The following is a 20,029-nucleotide window of genomic DNA, read 5'->3' on the forward strand; positions in this document are numbered from 1 at the left end:
GGTGTTCAATAGCTCAAACCTATTCCTAGGGTGATCATAAAATTCAGATGGAATTGATTCAAGATCATATCTTGGGTCCTATTTGAATTTTCTTCAGCTTTAATTTGAACTTGCATATAAGAAATTGATGATCTGACCCACCATTTATCTTTGACCTAGTTTTGACTGCTGATATTGAGCTTCTCAAATGATTTCTTTCACTAATGTAGTCAATATGACTCCTAAGCAAACCATCAGATGAGATCCCTGGAGAAAAAAAATAAAATGGATGCAAAAGAGACTACAGATTGCACTGGGTTGTTGATAAGACCAAACAAAAGAAAAACATGTCAAAGTTAAAGAACTGAACAGAAAATTTCAAAGGGCAGCTCAGGAGGACAAAGCAAGGTATTATAATAATGGTATGTGGAGAGGGCTGGAATTGGAGAATAAAAAGGGAAGAATTTGCTCTCCATTTCTCGAGCTGAAAGAACTGAAAAACAGATTTAAGTCTCATATAGCAATATTAAAAGATGCTAAGGGCAATATATTGAATGACCCAGAAAGCATCAAAAGAATGTGGAGGGAATATAAAGTCACTGTATCAGAAAAAAATTGATTGACGTTGAAAATTCCAGAAAGTATCATCAATAGGAGCCAAGTGTAATGAAGGAGGAAGTAGAAGCTGCATTGAAGACATTCGCAAAAAATAAGGCCCCAGGAATAGATGGGATACCAATTGATTTGTTTCAATTAGCATATGGAGCCTTGAATGTACTCACCAGTCTAAGCCAGAAAATTTGGAGGACAGCTGTCTGGCCAACAGATTGGAAGAGATCCATATTTGTTCCTGTTCCAAGAAAGGTGATCCAGAAAAATCATTTTAAAAAAACCAAACAAACAAACCAAAAAAACAAACAAACAAAAAACCCAAAAAGAAACACAACTGCAACAGCCCATGATTAAGGAACTGCCAGAAGTTCAAGCAGCATTTAGAAGAGGTCATGACACAAGGGGTATCATTGCTGATGTCAGATGTATCCTGGCTGAAAGTAGGGAATACCAGAAGAATGTCTGTTTGTGCCTTATTGACTATGCAAAAGCATTTGACTGTGTGGATCATAGCAAGTTGTGGCTGACATTGAGAAGAATGAGAATCCCATACCTGGACCAGGAGGCTATTGTGCGAATGGAACATGAGAGTACTGCATGGATTGGAATTGGGAGTGCACCATGGTGGTATTCTCTTTATATACTTATTCAATTCGTATGCTGAGCAAATTATCTGAGAAGCTGGACTTTATGAGGAGGATTGTGACAACAGGATTGGAGGGAGACTCATAAAAAACCTGCATTATGCAGATGATACAACCTTGCTTGCTGAAAGAGATGAGGGCTTGAAGCACTTGTTGCAGATCAAGGAATACAGCCTTCAGAATGGATTGCATCTCAGCATCAGGAAAACAGAGATTTTCAACACTGGATAGGAGGCAGCATCATGATGGATGAAGAGGAAATTGAAACTGTCAAAAGCTTCAACTTTCTTCAATCCATAATTAACATACTTGAGAGAGCAGTCAGGGAATAAGTAGACTCATTGCACTGGGAAAATCTGAAGTTAAAGATATCTCCAAATTATTGAGGACTAAGTCAATTTGAGGACTAAGGTGCATCTGATTCAGGCCACAGTCTTTCCAAGTACTTGCTATGAGTCTGACATATGGACAATGAATAAGGATAAAAGGAAAAGAATTGACATCTTTGATCTGTGGTGTTGGAGATGAGCACTGAATATTCCATGGAAGGCCAAGAGAATATACGTATATGTGTAGATAGGGTGATTTTTTGGAAGGAAGAATGGTGAGACTTTGCCTCACATACTTCAGGCATGTTACTGCTAGGTGCTATTCCTTGGAGATGGACATGACACAGGGAAGGGTGGAAGGTCAGTGAAGGAAGGGAAAGACCTACAACCAGGTAAATTGACATGGTGACTGTTGTCAAGGGGTCTTGTATATTAAGAAGTGTTTGAATGGCACAGGATATAAACAGGGTTTAGATCTTTTGTTTATAGGGTCGCTGAGTCATACTTGACTCAATGGCACCTCACAACAACAATAAATTTCACATGCATGTAATATTAAAAATATAATTCCATCATTTTTACAATCTCCTAGATGATCCTTTTATTTTATTTTGAAAGGGGGGCGGGGAAAGATCTCTTTCAGTCAATTGGCTGTCTTTCAAATTTCTTGGATTGGTGAGAACAAGCAGTCCTGCATCTGTCTCCTAAACATTTTGATTGATACACTGTTAATTTGTAAGAATTTTTTTTTCCAATGCCTTCATTGCAGTTTTGAATTCTTCCTTTTGTATTTAATTCTATGCTACTTCCTAAAATGTTTCAGTGTAGATCAATTCTTTCTGGCATAAAGACTGTTTATATTCCTGCATTCTTCTTTCGATGCTTTCTACATCATTAAAAATTTTGCCCATAGGATCCTTCTCGAGTGACACTTGAGGCATCTGTTTGTTCTTTAGTTCTTTCAGCTCGAAAAATGCCAAGTATGTTCTAGCCTTTTGATTTTCTAACTCTGGCTCTTTGAACAATTTATTATAGTACAATGATTTTTCTTCTCAAGACACCTCCCCCCCCCCCCGCCGCCTCTTTTTAAACAGTCCCTTCCTAAGGACTATCCACACTTACCTTTGTATCCAAAGACGAAATTTGTAGGTGAAAGGAGTTAGCCTTAGTTACACACCAGTTAATTTCAGGGTCCAAAATATGGAACACTTCTTGCTGATCTTCTCTGTATTGTTCCAATTTTAGTATATGTGCTGCCGAAGCGAGCACCTCAAGACGCCTTTGAAATATTCTACTCAACTCTCTTACTTTAGCAATATTTCCCCTTGATTTGTCTTCTGTTCACTCCTATGTAATATTCAGACTTTTCTAACATGTTTTGGTCTTTATTTCTTGTCTTTGAAATTACTTTTTTCATGGGTGAATTTCCTAATATCATGGCCCAACTAATCTAAATCTTTGATCATTAGTATTTGATACTTAAATCTATTGTTGAAATGATTTTTAAATTCACACAGGAGAGAATCAAAGTTTGTAGTTTGGTTCTGGTGAACTTGTTTCTATTTCCTTCAGTTTCAATTTAACTTTCATATGATTAGTTGATGATGTATTCCATGGTGAGTGATTGACCTTCTTTTGAAAACAAATATTGGGGTTTCTCCATTGGTTCTTTCCAAAGATGTACTCAATCTGCTTGCAGTACAATCCATCAAGTGAAGCTCGTGTGCATAGACACAATTTATGTTTCATGATAATAAAAGTGTTAGTAATGAATAAAACATTCTTTGTGCAAAATTCTATCATGTAATCACAAGCTTCCTTTCTGTCACCTTTGTCTTATTGTCCAACGTTGTTGGAACAAAATTCCTTCTTTGTTTTCAATTTTTGCATTCCAGTCACCATTCGTTACTACGACATCTCAATGGCATATTCGATCAATTTCGGGTTACAAAAGTTAGTAGGAATACTTAATTTCTTCATATTCATCTTTAGCAGTTGGTGTTCATATTGAATAATAGTTGTAGTGACACATTTCCCTTGTATGCATATGGATAGTGTTGTTTATTCACATATTCTACTTCAAGATAGATCTTAAAATACTCTTATTTGATGATGAATTGCAACACCATTGCTCTTCTGTTTTCCATTCCGGGAGTAATAAATCATGTCTCCTCCAAAATGACTACTACAAGTCTATCTCAACCTACTAATGCCTGACATATCATTTTTGACAATTTACATTTTCCATAGATTACTAATTTGTACATTCAACATTACGATTATTAAAAGATGTTTACAAATGTTTCTACTCATTTTGAGTCTTGTCACATGAACAAATGAACGGCTTCTATTTGGTAAAACTTTACTACTCTTACATTATTATAGTAGGCTTTCCTTTGTCATGAGGCAGTTCATTTTCAGATACATTTGAGAACCTTCCAAACTGACCAGCTGTTCTGTTATCCAGAAAGTAGGGTTGTTTTTTGTTGTTGGTTGTTTGTTTTGGTTTTTTTTTCATTTTTTTGAAGGATTTCAAGACAGAGATGCCAAAATATGTAAGGTCTAAGAAAAAATTAGAAGAAAAAAAAATCTGAAATGAAGTAACTTCTATGCTAGTAATTTGTGTGTGTGTGATTCCCCCACCCCATGTTTGTGCAACATAAAGTTATTCTACCTTTTAAATGGTAAAACATCAGAGATTGTACCTTAGACATTTAAAAAAAAATAATTATATACTGCGACAATAGCAGCAAAACCCCCCAAAGCATAAGTAAAAGAGCAAATGAACACACTGGGTTACAAGTAACTCATTCATTCTAAGAAATGTAAGTAGCTCAGAATGTTACAATAAGCCTTCTTCAGGGAGAAGATGTATCCATTTAAATAATAATGTTCACCTTGGGTGTCCTTTCCAGTCACTTTGAAAATAATCTTTCATAGAATTTTGCATCTATCTTATAATTCTAGTTGTCTGTGTCTTTTTTTCCCTTTCTAAATTATGAGAAACATTATGTGCTCATTTATCCATGCATCTCCTGTAGAGTCTAGGTCAATCCTGTCAAGAGCATGGAACTCAATAAGTATTCATTATGCTTCACTTGGAAGGAATATAGACATGAATGTGAACATTATTCTATTCTATATTATTTTTATTATATAAATTTCAAAATTTCAGTAGCAATATTTTTAAATTAAGAACCTGAGTTATACAGATGACACAACATTGGTTGTTGAAACTGAAGAGGACATGAAACATTTATTGTGGAAAGTCAAGGACTGTAGTCTTCAATATGGATGGAAGCTTACCCTCAAGAAGACAAAGATTCTCACCACTAGGCCAATTGGCAGCACCATAATAGATAGTGAAAAGATTGATGTTAATGATTTTAGCTCCACAATTAAATATTCTTGACCCCAGGAGTCAGGAAATCAAAAGACGAATTGAATTGGGACTGTCTGCTGTCAGAAACCTCAACAGAGTGCTAAAAACAATGATGTCAGTCTAGAGACTGAGGTACACCTGACCCAGGCCATGATCTTCATAATCATATGCTATGCATCAGATAACTGGACAGTGATTAAGGATGACAGAAGAAGACTTGATGTCTTTGAATTATGGTGTTGCAGAAGAGTACTGAACCAACCATAAACTGTCAGGAGAACAAATAGGTCTATTTTGGAGAGTGTGCAACCAAGTTTCTCCTTGGAGGATGGGCTTTTGAAGCTCCGTCTAAGACCCCAGATAAGATGACTGACACAATAACTGGGGCAATGGAATTAGGTGTGTCAGAGCCAGTGAGACTGGCTTTGTTGAGATTGGTTCAGAGTTGTTTTTCACAGGGTCACTATGACTTGTAGGTGACTGGACAGCACATAATAACAATTACAGCTTAATTAAGAATTTAACATTTTTGTATCTCATTTTGCTTGGTAAATAATAGAGGTGAATGTCTTTATAGTGTATGTTGTTCATTTAATTTGTGCCAGGAACTAGAATAACACATTTGTATGTTTTATCTATTTAACTCTTCACAACAACTCTTGTGAAAATATTTTAATTATCTTCATTTATTGTGGTGGCCTGGAAATTGCTTGGATCCTTGTCTCAGGCATTCTCACCAAGGTAGTACCTAATAATATCATTACCAAGATTCTATTTCAGTGTTAATTTAAAATATCAGCAATGTCCTTCCACCTCTGAAATGTTATCCTATATTTCAAAAATCTAGTCATTGTTCAATAAAAAATTAATCTAATTTCATCTCAGTCTATATCTTTTCTCCGAATGTTACATTATTTTCTACTATTAATATTGGAAAGAGAGATATCAATTATTTCATTAAACCTCCCCTACATGAGTTTTTACATTTAATTAGCCTCGGTTTTTTTTAAGCAAAACAGGTTAGTAATCTAGACTATGAAAGCTAAATAGAATAGGTATTCATAAATAATATTGCCACTATGCTAGAAAATGCTTTTTCTTAAAGATTCTTTTCCATTTCCTTCATAAGTGTATAAGTGTATCTCCTTGCTGATTCATTTTACAAAGTGTAAGCCATTGCCCTTCACAAAAGGGGGGAGAAAAGATGTATTAAAAGAAGCCATGAACACTATTCAAATTCATAGCCTCTTCCAGGTGTGGGTAATTGAGTTGCTTCAAGATCAATATGAAGCTGCCTAGGATACAGAAAGTCAATAGCTGCTTCCAAAGCGAGGCTGTCTAGTTTAGATACCTATAAAAGCAACATCTTCAGCTGCTGCTTCAGAGCAAATCTGAATCTGCATAACAAAACTAGAAGTGAATTTCATAAAGTAGAAGTTCCCCAAGAATCTCACTTTTATGCATAGAAGTTTAGAGAACCTTATTGAGCAAGTAAATTCCTTTTGATATTTACCAGAAGCTGAAATGACACTTAATGAGTCACACATATATCTGAACTCCATTTATTCTTTATTATATTATTATTATTAGAAAGTTTACAGCAACTTTGGATTTCCATTCATTCATTGTTGCACTTTTCTCCCTGCCCACCTCTCCCTCCCAGTTAGTTCTTTTCTTTGAAAAGCAAAAGAAAAATTCTTTCATTGTTATACAATCCCTCCCTCCAAGTCCACTCCACTATGCAGCCTTTGTTCTGGACTCCTGTCATGACAATGACACCTAATCATATATTCCTTTTTAAACAGTTCTCTCCCTATCTGTTTTAATAAATATATTATTTATCCCATCTTTTTTCAATCTCCCCCTAACCCCAATGTCAGTCTCATTTTCAAACAGTGGCACTATGCAGTATTTGTCCTTTCGTGACTGAGATATTTCACCCAGCATAATAAACTGTGATTTTTAAAATGAGAGTCTCTGTGGAAGCCTTCTTGCTTTGTGTACAATTGAGTGAGAACTGAGCCATAGCTGACCCTCAATGGGGTTTTCCAAGGCAATTTAATTGCAAGGCAGGAGTTTACCCATCTTTCCCCTGTGTAGCTGGCAGATTTGAACCATAGGCCTTCTGGATTGCAGCACAGTTTCTTACCACTAAGGCACCAAAGCCCACCCTTATAAGTTTTATTTCCCTAAAATTTACTTTAAATTATTATAATTTAAAGAAAATATGAAAATAATCTAGCGATTTAGTGGATAGGAAGTTATGCTGCCAAACCAAAAGCACATAGTTTAAATCTACCAGAAAAATAGAAAATTTCATCTCATGTAATTTACAGTTTCTGAAAACCCACTGGAGGATCAGCTATGAGTTGTTTCTGACTCCACGACAATGAGTCAGTCAGTTAATCCTCAGCTAACATTTGGAATGGACTGTAGTAAAAGTATACCTCAAAAATTAATTGTGTGCAACTCTAGGATCCTGACAACAATAGTGACTGTTAGGAGGAAAGGACATTGTCATCCTGCTCTATAAGAGTTCTCTTTGGCAAACCAGTTATCAAGTAGGTCATACTCACAGTCCCATTTAAGGAATGCTGCTCTGCTCACATACAAAATTAATAAGATAGTTGCTCATTGAAGTCATAGTGAACCCATGTCACAGTAAAAATATTTTCCATATAATTTCAGTGGTTAAATCTTTCAGAATCAGATCCCCAACTCTTTTTTCCCCAAGTTTGTGAGTGGTTTCACACTGCCAGCCTTTTGGTCAGCAACTCAGCACTTAACTACACAGACTCAATTCTGTCTACAATGACAACTAAATTGACAGAACTATCTATGTTTTAAAATAGACCTCACCTACTAGTTAACCAGATACATATGTATGCTTGGGAAGTTAATGTGGATAATTATACAGAAATGACCTATGAGAAGATTAGATTCACTCTAAGTCATTATCAAGATAATAACATGTTAGAGACATAGAATGAATCTAATTTTTGCCTAGGATTATAGAACACCTTTAGTATCAGTAAACATTTGTTTCATCTATTTAAAGGTTTCTTATGCTTTAAAGTATAATGATTTGTCTTTTTTGGAGTCCATCCACATCTCCTCTAACTTGAGGTAACTTAAGAAATTCTGTGTTTGCACACCAAAGAGTATTCTTAAAAAACTTCATATTTGACTGTAGTGAAAATAACTACTGACAAAGATTGTTAGTTTTATAGAAAAGTAATAATGAAAAACATTTTATTAAGAAAATCTGCACACATAATAATACACTGACCATATAATATTCTGTAAAAATATTAATCACGAAACTGAATTTTCCCCAATATTTCTTGATTCAAATGAAATTATTTCATTTAAGTTTTCAAATTAAAATGTTTTAGGCTATATGAATGTATTCATAATTAGTTACGATAAGATTAATAGCAGATTAGTTTAACAAAGTGTAGAAACAACAGTGTACCAAATATTTGATCTGCTTTATTTAGATATTTTACGACTTCTATAATCAATAGTCCCTCCTTTATTTAGTTTCCCCACTTCTCAATATCCTTTAGTTTCAGTGGTTTATTGGTAGATTATACTATTTTTCAAATATGTTTGATGCTAATAATTAAAAATTAACTTTAGATGCTACTGAGACTTCAAAATATTGTTAAAATTTTGTTACTTTAAGAGATTTAGACTCATCAGAGAATTGACTAGTGACTGTAAGTGATGCAGGCCTGGGTTGCAAAGACTGTTGAGCAATGTACCTTGACTTCGTGTCCATTTGCCCCAAATATGGCTTCGAAAGGGTGCAACCAGAGTGTTCTTTGGAGGCAAAGATGATGTGGCTTCGTCTCACATACTTTGGCCATGTTGCTGAGAGGGGCTATTCCTTGGAGAAGGATCTGATGCTCAGAATAGAAGAGAAAGTCTGTAGGCCAGGTGGATCGAAATAGTGACTGCTACTTTGGTCTCATACGTGGTAGGAAGTGTGAGGATGGCACAGGATAGGACCAGGTTCAGAGCTAATTCTATTTTTCTTTTTTTTTCAGTTTATAACTATATAACTTTTAAAATATTTTATAAATTAGATGGAAGTATTTTTAAAAATATGCATGGAAATATTTCTAATAAACCACAAGAATTCAACACTTTCTACATGTGCAATTTAGTGACATTGCATAATTTTTTTTTCCAGAGGTTTATATACAAAATGCTGTGGGTTGTCTTTGACTCCATGGCACCTAACAACAACAACATGTCCCATGACAGCAGGCTTTCAAAAACAGAGAGCTAGCTAGCATTGAGCTACTATGAGCTTATATAAGCGTCTACCACTCTGAAAATCGACTAGTGAGTCAACTGTAAGCCATTTCCAACTCAATGACATGTAGCAACATCTGCAATGATCACTTGGACTGCTACTCAGGTCAGTGATCTGCCAGGATCCCATATCAATTCTTTCAGTGTGGAATTAATACTTAACAATCTTTGTTGATATTTTGGTTCAAGCTAAAAGATTTAAGCCATCATGACTTAAAACCAGGCCAGACCTGACTGTGGGACAGTAGCTATGGCAGATCTTCAGAAGGAATGATAGTTCCATCATCAAATTTTTATGTCATAATTCTATTATCACATAATTTTCTTCTTTCTACATGCGCTTATGATTCTTACAAGACATTGATTTCATTTTCTATACTACACTGTTGAGGAAAAGATTTGAGTGTGTTTACAACAGAAGGTGACATAACTACTCTCAAGTCTTACTTTGACTTTTTAATGAAATAATACTTACAGGTGCACAGGCCTTGAGAAATGGGAAATAGTACTGTCTTTTCTCTGAATTCTTTATCTCCTCTCTTTTCTTGTCTGAAGTGTCACTGTATTTTTTCTGCAAGATAGATCTTCTTAAATACATCTTTCCTCTGTCACCCCTTTCTTTATATGCTTTCAGTCATTTTTTTTTGAGTGCACAGAACAATTCTTTTCATTGGTACTACAAAGGATTGCAAACTCATACAGATACTGAATTCTGAATGTAGACTAAACTCGCATCTTGAATATTCTACTTTTTTCCAAAACCATTTGATGTAATTAATTAAAAATTAGCTTTGAATGCTACTCATACTTAAAAATATTATTAAAATTGTGTAAAATGTTACAATTTTAAAATCTTGTAAATATGAAATTGGGATTTAAGTTCAAAAATGTCATTTGGTAATCAATATTTTAATAGCATGCCTATTAAAACAATTATTTTTTGAGGAGAGAAAAAATGTTCACTATTAAAGCCATAATCATACTGGGAAGACTCAGAAGCTAATACAGCTGAACACAACTGGAAAAACAATGATTTATCATTTTGAAACATTGTTTTTAGATTTCATGTTATTGTTTTCTTTTGCAAACTATTATGTTAAGTCCTAATTTCCATTATAATTGCTTATACTTTTCATATGACAATTTTATTCTTTTCTTTTGCATAAAACGCCACTCATTGACATAAAGTTAATTTTAATTGATTGTGACCTTACTTTGAGTTTCCAAACTGTAAATATTTACAGGATATTTATCTTTCTTCTGCAGAGTGACTGTTGGACTCAATCTACTGAACGTTCAATTAGCAGCTAAATATGTTAAATGAAGCATTTAGTAGATACTTAAATATGCATCAGGATTATTGGCTAGAATAGAAAAATGCCACATTCTTGCTACCTGTTTTTGTTATTACTGTACAGTGGCAAGTGACCAGTTAGTGAGTTCTCAGCAGCAAGATGTATGTAGGGGCTATAAAGACTTTTAGATAAAAGATGTGTCTCTTTTGGAGTATAGCAGCATTAATCAGGGTCATGTGGCAATAAATAATCTGAAACATAAGAGGTTTACAGTATAACAATGTTGTATTTACTCTGGGTGAAGAGTGGTTCTGCTCTATTTCATCACTATTTGGAAGATGAGGCTAACGGAATAGTTTCTATCTCATGGAATGAACTTCTCATGGCAGAGAAAAAGGGAACTTACTACAAATTATGAAATTATTTTTAAATAATTCGTTCAGAAGTGATGCATCACTCCAAATGATATTGTATTTTAGTTTGGTGGTGGAAAAGGAGCAGATAGAATGTGACGGTATCAGTGAGTCTGACTTTTGCCAGCTTCATAAAGGGAAATTTTCTCCATTAATAGTATCCATAGCAGCAGACAGATAGCTGCTAGGTCAGACACACCACCCCATGTTCCTGCATCTATTTCCACCAATCAATTGAACCAATTGGGTTCAATATTTATTATCGACTCAAGATTTCACTCATATTTGTGGTACCAAAAGTAGTGAGGTTTATTAGGGAAATAGGTTGGAGAGTGGGAGAGGCAAAGACTATCTCAGAATACAAGTCAGAGTTTAGTCCAGCAGTCCCAACCCAGATTAATAACAAAACACAATTCTTTAATGAGTAAATGTCCTAGTTCCAGTACAGTAACACAAATTCAAGGAACCTCTGGTGTCCTCAATCATTCAGCAAAATGTGCTTCAGAGCAGTTATAAATCAGCTTCTCTTTCAGAAAGAATAGCAAAACCTTTATCCATGGTCAACAAAAGTGCAAGATGCCTCAGGTCTTACCTTGCTTACAGTTTCTTCATGGAAATGCCAGTGTCTCCAATCACCAGCATCATAATCTTGCCATCAAGATCTCACTTTTGCTGGGGTTTTGCTCTGGTATGGCTCTAACCAGGGACTTGTTCCAGTCTTCCTCAAGTCTTGCTCCCAATAAGGGAAACACACTCTCTCTTATTCTAGTCTCACAACTGTTGAATATTTGCAAGTCCATGTTTCTACACTTAAGGTAGATGGAAAACAGAAAAGGGTAACATAATGGCTAGAAAAGATTATTATAGATTGTGAATATAATTCCCTGAAAGGAAATGAGAGAAAAAATTTGGAAACACCACAATTTGCCATAATATATGAATTTCAAATATTTAGTGGTATACTAAATATTTGTTTTACAATCAACAAAATATTGAGTGATAATATTTTCCTGGTTGTGATACTTGGGAGGTGGAGGGACAGTACAAGAAAGGAAGACCCTCGATGAGATGGATTAAATTAGTGACTGGGATAATCAGAGACAATAAGATTGGTACAGGTTAGAGAAGGGTTTAGGGCTGTTGTCCATAGGGTTGTTATGAGTCTCAGGTGACTAAATGGCACATAAAAACAACATGTAAGGCATAATGTATATAAAAATATGAGTGAGATAGATTTACTAAGTTGCTTACTTAAGGGAAAAATGTGCACTTTTGTAGAGGAAGCTAGTATATCTTGTAGGGAACAAATATATTTTCTAAAGCAAGTTGGCAATTAAGCAATAAGTACTATTTGTGTCTGTGTCCAATGCTGACATAGTCAGATGTGGAATAACTAAAACTAAATCTACAAGATTTATTTTCATATGAAGTATACAGTCTAGTGAGACATTTTATATATATATATATATATATGCTGGGCTCTATCAGGAGAATTGTGGCATCAGGATTGGTGGAAGATCTATTAACAATCTGCGTTATGCAGATGACACAACCCTGCTTGCTGAAACTGAGGAGGACCTCATGCACTTGCTGCAAAGGGTCAAGGACTGCAGCCTTCAGTATGGACTGAGGCTCAATGTCAAGAAGACAAAGATTCTCACCACTGGACCAATTGGCAGAGTCAGGATGGATGGCAAAGGGATTGAAATTGTTCAGAGCTTCAGTTTGCTTGGCTCCACAGTCAACACTCTTGGCACCAGCAGTCAGGAAATAAAAAAGCGTATCACGATGGGAAAGTCTGCTGTTAGGGACCTCTCTAAAGTACTCAGGAGCAACGGTGTCTCTCTGGAGACTAAGGTGCGCCTGATACAGGCCATGGTATTTGCAATCGCTTGTTATGCATCAGAGAGTTGGACAATGACTAGGGAGGACAGAAGGAGAGTGGATGCTTTTGAGCTGTGGTACTGGAGAAGAGTACTGAACGTACCATGGACTGCCAGGAAAACAAACAGATTTATCTTGGAGAGGATTAAACCAAGCTACTCCTTGGAGGCAAGGGTTCTGGGGCTTCGTCTGACATACTTTGGACATGTTGCCAGGAGGGACGGGTCCTTGAAGAGGGACATCATGCTTGGGAGGGTGGAGGGACAGCGCCGGAGGGGAAGACCCTCTATGAGATGGATTGATTCAGTGACTGGGGTAATCGGGATGGGTGTGTCAGAGGCAATGCAGTTGGCGCAGGATAGAGCAAGGTTTAGGGCTGTTGTGCATAGGGTCACTATGATTCGAAAACGACTTGAAGGCACATAACAATAACAACAACAACATATGTATATGTATATGTATATGTATATGTATATGTATATGTATATGTATATGTGTGTATATATATATATGCACATACATATGTATGTATATATATAATATATATATATATTTTTTATATATATATTTGTTCTTAGAGATCAGTTGACCTAGTGGACAGAAAGTGATGCTATGAAACCAAAGTGGGTGACTTTAATCCACAGCCCTCAGGCCTGTTTTTGTTTTTGATTAAACATTCTTCTAGGTCATATAGCCCTGGTCCGTCCACTTAATGTACAGAAGTAACTCATGGCTTTTGTGAGGCTAAACACTGTGACACTGGTGTGTCAAATATGATAATGGTTACTCATGGTGGACAGTGTTTGGTGGAGCTCACTGATTAAAACAAGCTTGGAAGCAGGAGTGAAATCTACTTCCAAAATAGTTTGCCTCTGGAAACCCTATGAAACTGGGGAAATGATGAAAGTTATATAAATGTTCAGGTCTTTCATTCATAGGATTGCTATGAGTCACCTACAACTCAATGGCACTTAACAACAATAACAGAGTATGATGGGTGAGAACATATTATGTAATAAATAATAACAAGCTGTTGGAACCTTAACTAGACTATAATGTAAGTTGCACTTTTTGATTATTAAGGTAAGCCTTCTTTAGAAAATACAAAACTACCTTTGCCCATAAACGTATACACACAGGCACCAGGCATAAATACATATTTATACATATACATATATATTTAAGATTTGTCTTATAGATATAGAAACACACTATGTATTCATGCTTTCTCTTAGTGATTCATTTAGAGAAAAAAATTAAGATATTTCAGAGAAGCATAACAGTAAGACTTTAGAAGATGGTGGACAGCTACCATTTAGGAAAAAAACCTTACTCTGTAATACCTAAAAAAATCTAGAAACAGGAAAAAAATAGTTAACATATAGATAATATATGGGTTGACTTAGTTTGGATATAATTATACTGTAGATCAATTTAAAGTACTGATTGGTAGATATGTGGGGAAATACTGTAAGAATAATGTTGACATTTTCTGTACCTGAAACAGTGCAATTTTATTTACTCATTTATTCTTAAAGATTCTCAACACTGGGCCATTTGGCAGCACCATGATAGATGGAGAAGAGATTAAGACTTAACAATTCAGCTAACTTGGTTCTACCAATCAACACCCTCTTTTGTGGGGAGTGTTGGTTTATTCTTTTGGTTTTTTTTTTAATTTTATTTTATTCTGGTTTACATACAAAGTTTGCAAAGTTCATATGCATTGTTTATTGAACCAGGTCTTTCCCCTTTTCTTTATTAATTTCTCCCTCCACCTATCAAATTGCTCCCCTGCTCATATCCTCGTACACGCTCCACTATAATCAATACTCCTGATACCAGCAGTCAAGAAATCAAAAGAAGAATTGCTTTATGAAAATCTGTTGTCTGGGATTTTTCCAGAATGCTAAGGAGCAATGATATCAGTCTAGAGATTAAAGTGCACCTGATTCTGGCCATGGTCTTCACAATTACTTGCTATGCATCAGAGAGCTGGACACTGACAGAGGATGACAGAAAAAGAATTGATGCCTTTGACTTGTGGTACTGTAGTATTGAGCATATCTTGGACTCTCAATAGACAAATAGTCCTAGAGAGGGTGAAACCAAGTTTCTCATTGGAGGCAAGAATTTTGAAACTCCATCTCACACACTTTGGGCATGTTGCCAAGAAGGACCATGCTTAGAGAAAGACATCATGCTTGGAAGGGTGGAGAAACAGCTCAGAAGACGACCCCAGATGAGATATTGACACAGTAACTGGGGTAATGTGGGTAGGTGTCTCAGAGGCAGTGAGACTGAATGACTCAGGATAGAGCAGGGTTCAAAGCTCTTATGCTTAGGGTTGTTATAAGTCAGAGGCAACTTGATGGCACATAACATTCCCAGTATTACATTTTTTCCTAACATTTGAATGTTATCTCTATTAACTCTAAATAATACAACTATATAAATAATTTGAAAAATTAACGCTAGCTACTAGTTGGCTGTAGAATTTTGATAAGGCTACATAAAGTACTGTACTTCAGGCATCTCATGACAGATTAAGGAGGAGAATTTGCCATCTACTTCTTAAATAGAAGCCTTCTGAAAACTTTTGAATAATAGAGGAACAGTTACAGTATAATAGGTAGAGCCCAGATTGGAAGTCAATCAAAATGAGGACAAAGAGTTGTAAATATTCTTTTCTTGGAGAAGGTATCATCAGAGTGCTCCTTGGAGGCAAGAACAGCAAAGCTTTGTCTCATATACTTTGGACATATTGTTAGAAGAGGTTATTCCTTGGATAAGCATATCATGCTTAAAAAGGTGAAGAGTTAACAAAAGAGAGCAAGACTTTTAACTAGATGGATTGTGACTGCATCCACTGAGCAATGGATTATATGAGAGATTGAGAAAATAGCACAGGATAGGACAAGGTTCAGGTCTGTTGTTTGTGGAATCTCTATGAGTCAAATTGACTTAGCAGCACTTAACAAGAAGAAGAAAAACAAACCAAAAACCATCCCACAACCCAAGAAGTATCTCATACACAGAATGAGAATAACCATCAATGAAATAAATGTTTATCATTTTGATGATTTGTATATAATTACTAGTTATTGCTGCTGTTGTTTTAATATTGTTAATACTTATTGGTGCCCTTATTAGACGACAGTGTATCAATTCTGATTAACAGAAACCTGATGAACAACAGAAGGGAACATTGTTTGTCCCTGTGCTACCCTCACAATCAATGCTGTATGTGAGCTACTGCTCCTGTCACTGTGACAATGTAGATCATTGAGACTTTACCAGTTGCAATTGTTTTTTAAATATCTACCTGCACTACCAAATATTATGTATATCTACAGTAACTGAAGTATCTAGAAAATATATGTAACTATCTAGAAAACACGTTGATATCATGGAATTCAGATCTTTCATCTTGCTTCTAAAGGGTATTCTTGTACTACTCCTAAGACAATTTGTTTGTTCTTCTGGCAGTATATGATATTAATCAATATTCTTAGGCAACACTATTCAAAAACATAATTTGGTTTTGGTCTTGTTTATTCATTGTTCAACTTTCACAGGTTAACAAAGCTAAAGAAAATATCATGGTTTAGGTAAAACCAAGCTTGGGCTAAAAGTTGACAGGTTTTCTTTTTAACAATATAACAGCATCCCTGTCCATGAATTTGCCAATTTGATTTGCAATTTGATTTCCTTATTGTACTTCCATGCGATTTGATTGTTGAACCAAGTAAAATGAAAACAAAGTCAACATTTTCTTCATTTGCCATGATTATACTTATTTACCAGGTTGTAAGGAATAATGCTTTTATTATGTTGAAATGTTATCCATAATGAAAGTTATAATATTTGAAGCTCATAAGTAACTGCTTAAATATCCATATTGAAGGTTGTATTTCTCCTCATCAGTAGCTGCTTCAAGTTCTCTTCACTTTTGGAAAGAAGGGCTCTGTCATCCGTCTTCTGGCAACCTACAACAACACCCTGATGGAAGATACACAACTCCGGGAGAGGATCAGAGAGTCAATCCAGCTCGGTTTTATTGGGATAAGCACTACACTTAAATACACAGGAAAACAGAATAGGGTGGGCTTACAGACGTGGGACATGTTGATTGGTCAGGAGAAACTTAGCCTCGTGCAGACCACTCACAGCTCAAGAGATGCAGCAGCTGTCTTCCTCAGTGGTGAGCTTTCTTGAGGTGGTACAGCCAAACACAGCAGAGCTTTCTCTACCCGGCATTAAAGACCATTGGGGGGCTTGCACTTAATCTGGAGCTTAGGAGATCCGTCCTGGCCAGAGGCCTTCCCTTCCCCGCTAACATTTCACAACCTATCCTCTCTTTTTCTTTAAATGAGCACAAAGAGAGGAAAGTCTCTGGTGTGGAGGCTCCAAGTGTTTCTTGAGAGGAGGAGGATCTAACGACAGTAAGGGTAGAAAGGTAATTCATTCTAGCTGCTCGGGCATTCTGTCTTGTAGAGAGGTCTGTGGCCGCTCTTGTAATGACAAATTTGGAAATAATAAGAAGGTTAGAAATGCCATAAATTCATTTCTAGATTGGATTGGGAGATGAAGGTAGGATAGTGAGGAAAACCATGTATATATAGGAAATGTGGGTGAAGAAACAAAGGCTTACAAAACCTGATTAGCTTCTGCTGCTGTGGCACTATTGATGGTCAAAGCAGTGATAAGCAGTGTTATAAACACAGGACCACTGGGTTTACCACTCCCAGGGTTAAGGTCAAGAGCCTTTTGGCTGAGTACCTTCAGCATGTCACAGGTTTCTGTGGCTTTGACTTCCTTTTACTCCGTCTCATCTTCTTGTCGTGGACGCTCAACTGATTCATCTTCTCTGCAAGGCAGGCTGGAATTGGATATGATGAATAGGAATGCACAAAGGATGTGGCTTGTTCTGTGGGAAAATACAAGCAAAACCTCTCCCTCCCAAAGAGGGGGAGCCACATCCTCTTAGCTACTTCCTGCTGGAAAAGGGCGTTGTAGGTGCCAGGGTGAAATTATCTCTCACTACTCTAAAGGGTGTCAGGCTTGCACACCAAAGATGTAAGCAGTAGTAATCCAAGGGGCAATAACAACTACTGTTGTCCAAAAGGAAAAAGCTTGAGACTGTGTAAGTTTGACCTCCCTACTTTCTTTTTTTTAAAAAAAAATAGTTTAGTTTGTTTATTTTTCATTTCAATGAACATCTACAGAGATTTTGGAATTCCATTCATTCATTTTTGCACCCTTCTCCCCGCACAAACCCCTCCCCCCCTTTGTCCTCTCCTTGAAAAGCAAAAGAAAAACTCCCTCATTGGTATACAATCCCCCCACACCTCCCCAAACCCCACCCCTACCACCAAATATAATCCACTCTGCAACTCTCATTGCATACTCCTACGATAAAAATAATGCCCTAAAATATAATACTTTTAGACTATTCTCTCCCCCATAGACTTCAATGCCGTAAACATATTTCATCCAGTTTTCTAAGACATTAAACACTTTACTTTAAAATTGCTTGCCAAATCTTTTAAATTGCTTACCTAATCATTTAAATAGCCTGCCTTATTATTAAAATTGCTTGCCAAATTACCCTTGCTAAGACAAGGGAACAGGGAACCTGACATAAGTCCATCTTATCAGGCAAGCACAGTAAGAAGAAAGAAGAAAGAACAGGATAGATTTTTCCCCCTTGCTTTTTGCTGAAGCAAGGGGTGCTTACCTGAAGATCTAACTCAGGTCTCCTCCCTTCCACCTGCATCAAGTTTTTAAGCCTACCAAGGCCCCCCAAATTATGCCAGGGCTCCAAAATTATGCCAGGACACATCAGGCCCCCAAAGCTCAGGTCTTGCCTGATGAGAGTGAGCACGGAAAGAGGTGCTCACCCCATACCTGGAGGGAGTGAGCACGGAAAGGGGTGCTCACCCGATACCTGACTGGAGTGAGCACAGAGGGTACTTACCGGGTACTACTTCAGATCTCTCCCTGTTCCTGGCATCATATATCATGGTATGCCAGCAACCACAGCAACTCCCAGGTGGGAGTAAGCACAACAGAGATACACCACTCCGGAAGAGGATCAGAGAGTCAATTCAGCTGAGTTTTATTGGGATAACACTGCATTTATATACACAGGAAAACAGGATAGGGTGGGCTTACAGACATGAGAAACGTGGATTGGTCAGGAGAATCTTAACCTCGAGCAGACCACTTCCAGCTCAATAGATGCAGCAGCTCTCTTCCTCGGTGGTGGTGAGATTTCTCGAGCTGGTACAGCCAAACACAGGGGAGCTTTCTCTACCCCGTATTAAAGACCATTGAGGGGCTTGCACTTATCTGGAGCTTAGGAGATCCATCCTGGCCAGAGGCCTTCTCTTCCTCCCCAACATTCTGCAACAGGGATCTTTGTATTAATTGTGTTATTAATGCGTCTTCCTCCAATGTGGATGTGGGTTCTTCCTATTATAGTTAATTTTCTCAGATTAACATACAAACTGAATAAATTTCATGAAAGAATGTAACTTTAAAGAATACATTTTCTGCTTTTAAACAAAATTCCTTGGCATAGTTGAGTGAGCACTTTCAGGGTTACATGAATCTGTTTAAAAGCCTCAAATGAAACTCTGAGTTTCAGGAGCCCCATTTTTTCATCATCAACTTGGATTTCTTCCTTCAATACTATTGGTTATTCATCATAAGCTACCACCTTAAATGACTGAACAGTGACCAATTATTTTTCATACAGTTACTCTGTAATCCTCCCCTTTTTTGATGCTTGCTGTATAATTCAATGTTTTTCCCAAATAATACTTCAGTATTGTTAGCTGAGGTTTGAAATTCATCTTCAGTTCTTCCACTCTAAAAAATGCTCAGCACTTTCAGTTTCCATCATGGTTGAAGTAAAACTCATTAATAATATGTGTTATGCTAATAAAAAATCTTGAATGCAGAAAGTGAAGCACATACTGCAGAAGATCAAACTATAGGCTTCAATACAAGTTACATCTCAACATCAAGAAAAAAATTCCTTACAATAGGACCAATAGACAACATCATGACAGATGACAGAAAGGTTGAAGTTGTCAACAATTTTATTTTACTTGGGTTTACAATTAATATCCATGATAACAGCAGTTAAGAAATCAAAAGT

This window comes from Elephantulus edwardii, unplaced genomic scaffold (genome assembly GCF_000299155.1).
Source record: "Elephantulus edwardii isolate Elephantulus edwardi_28Jun2011 unplaced genomic scaffold, EleEdw1.0 scaffold00383, whole genome shotgun sequence".
NCBI lineage: Eukaryota > Metazoa > Chordata > Mammalia > Macroscelidea > Macroscelididae > Elephantulus > Elephantulus edwardii.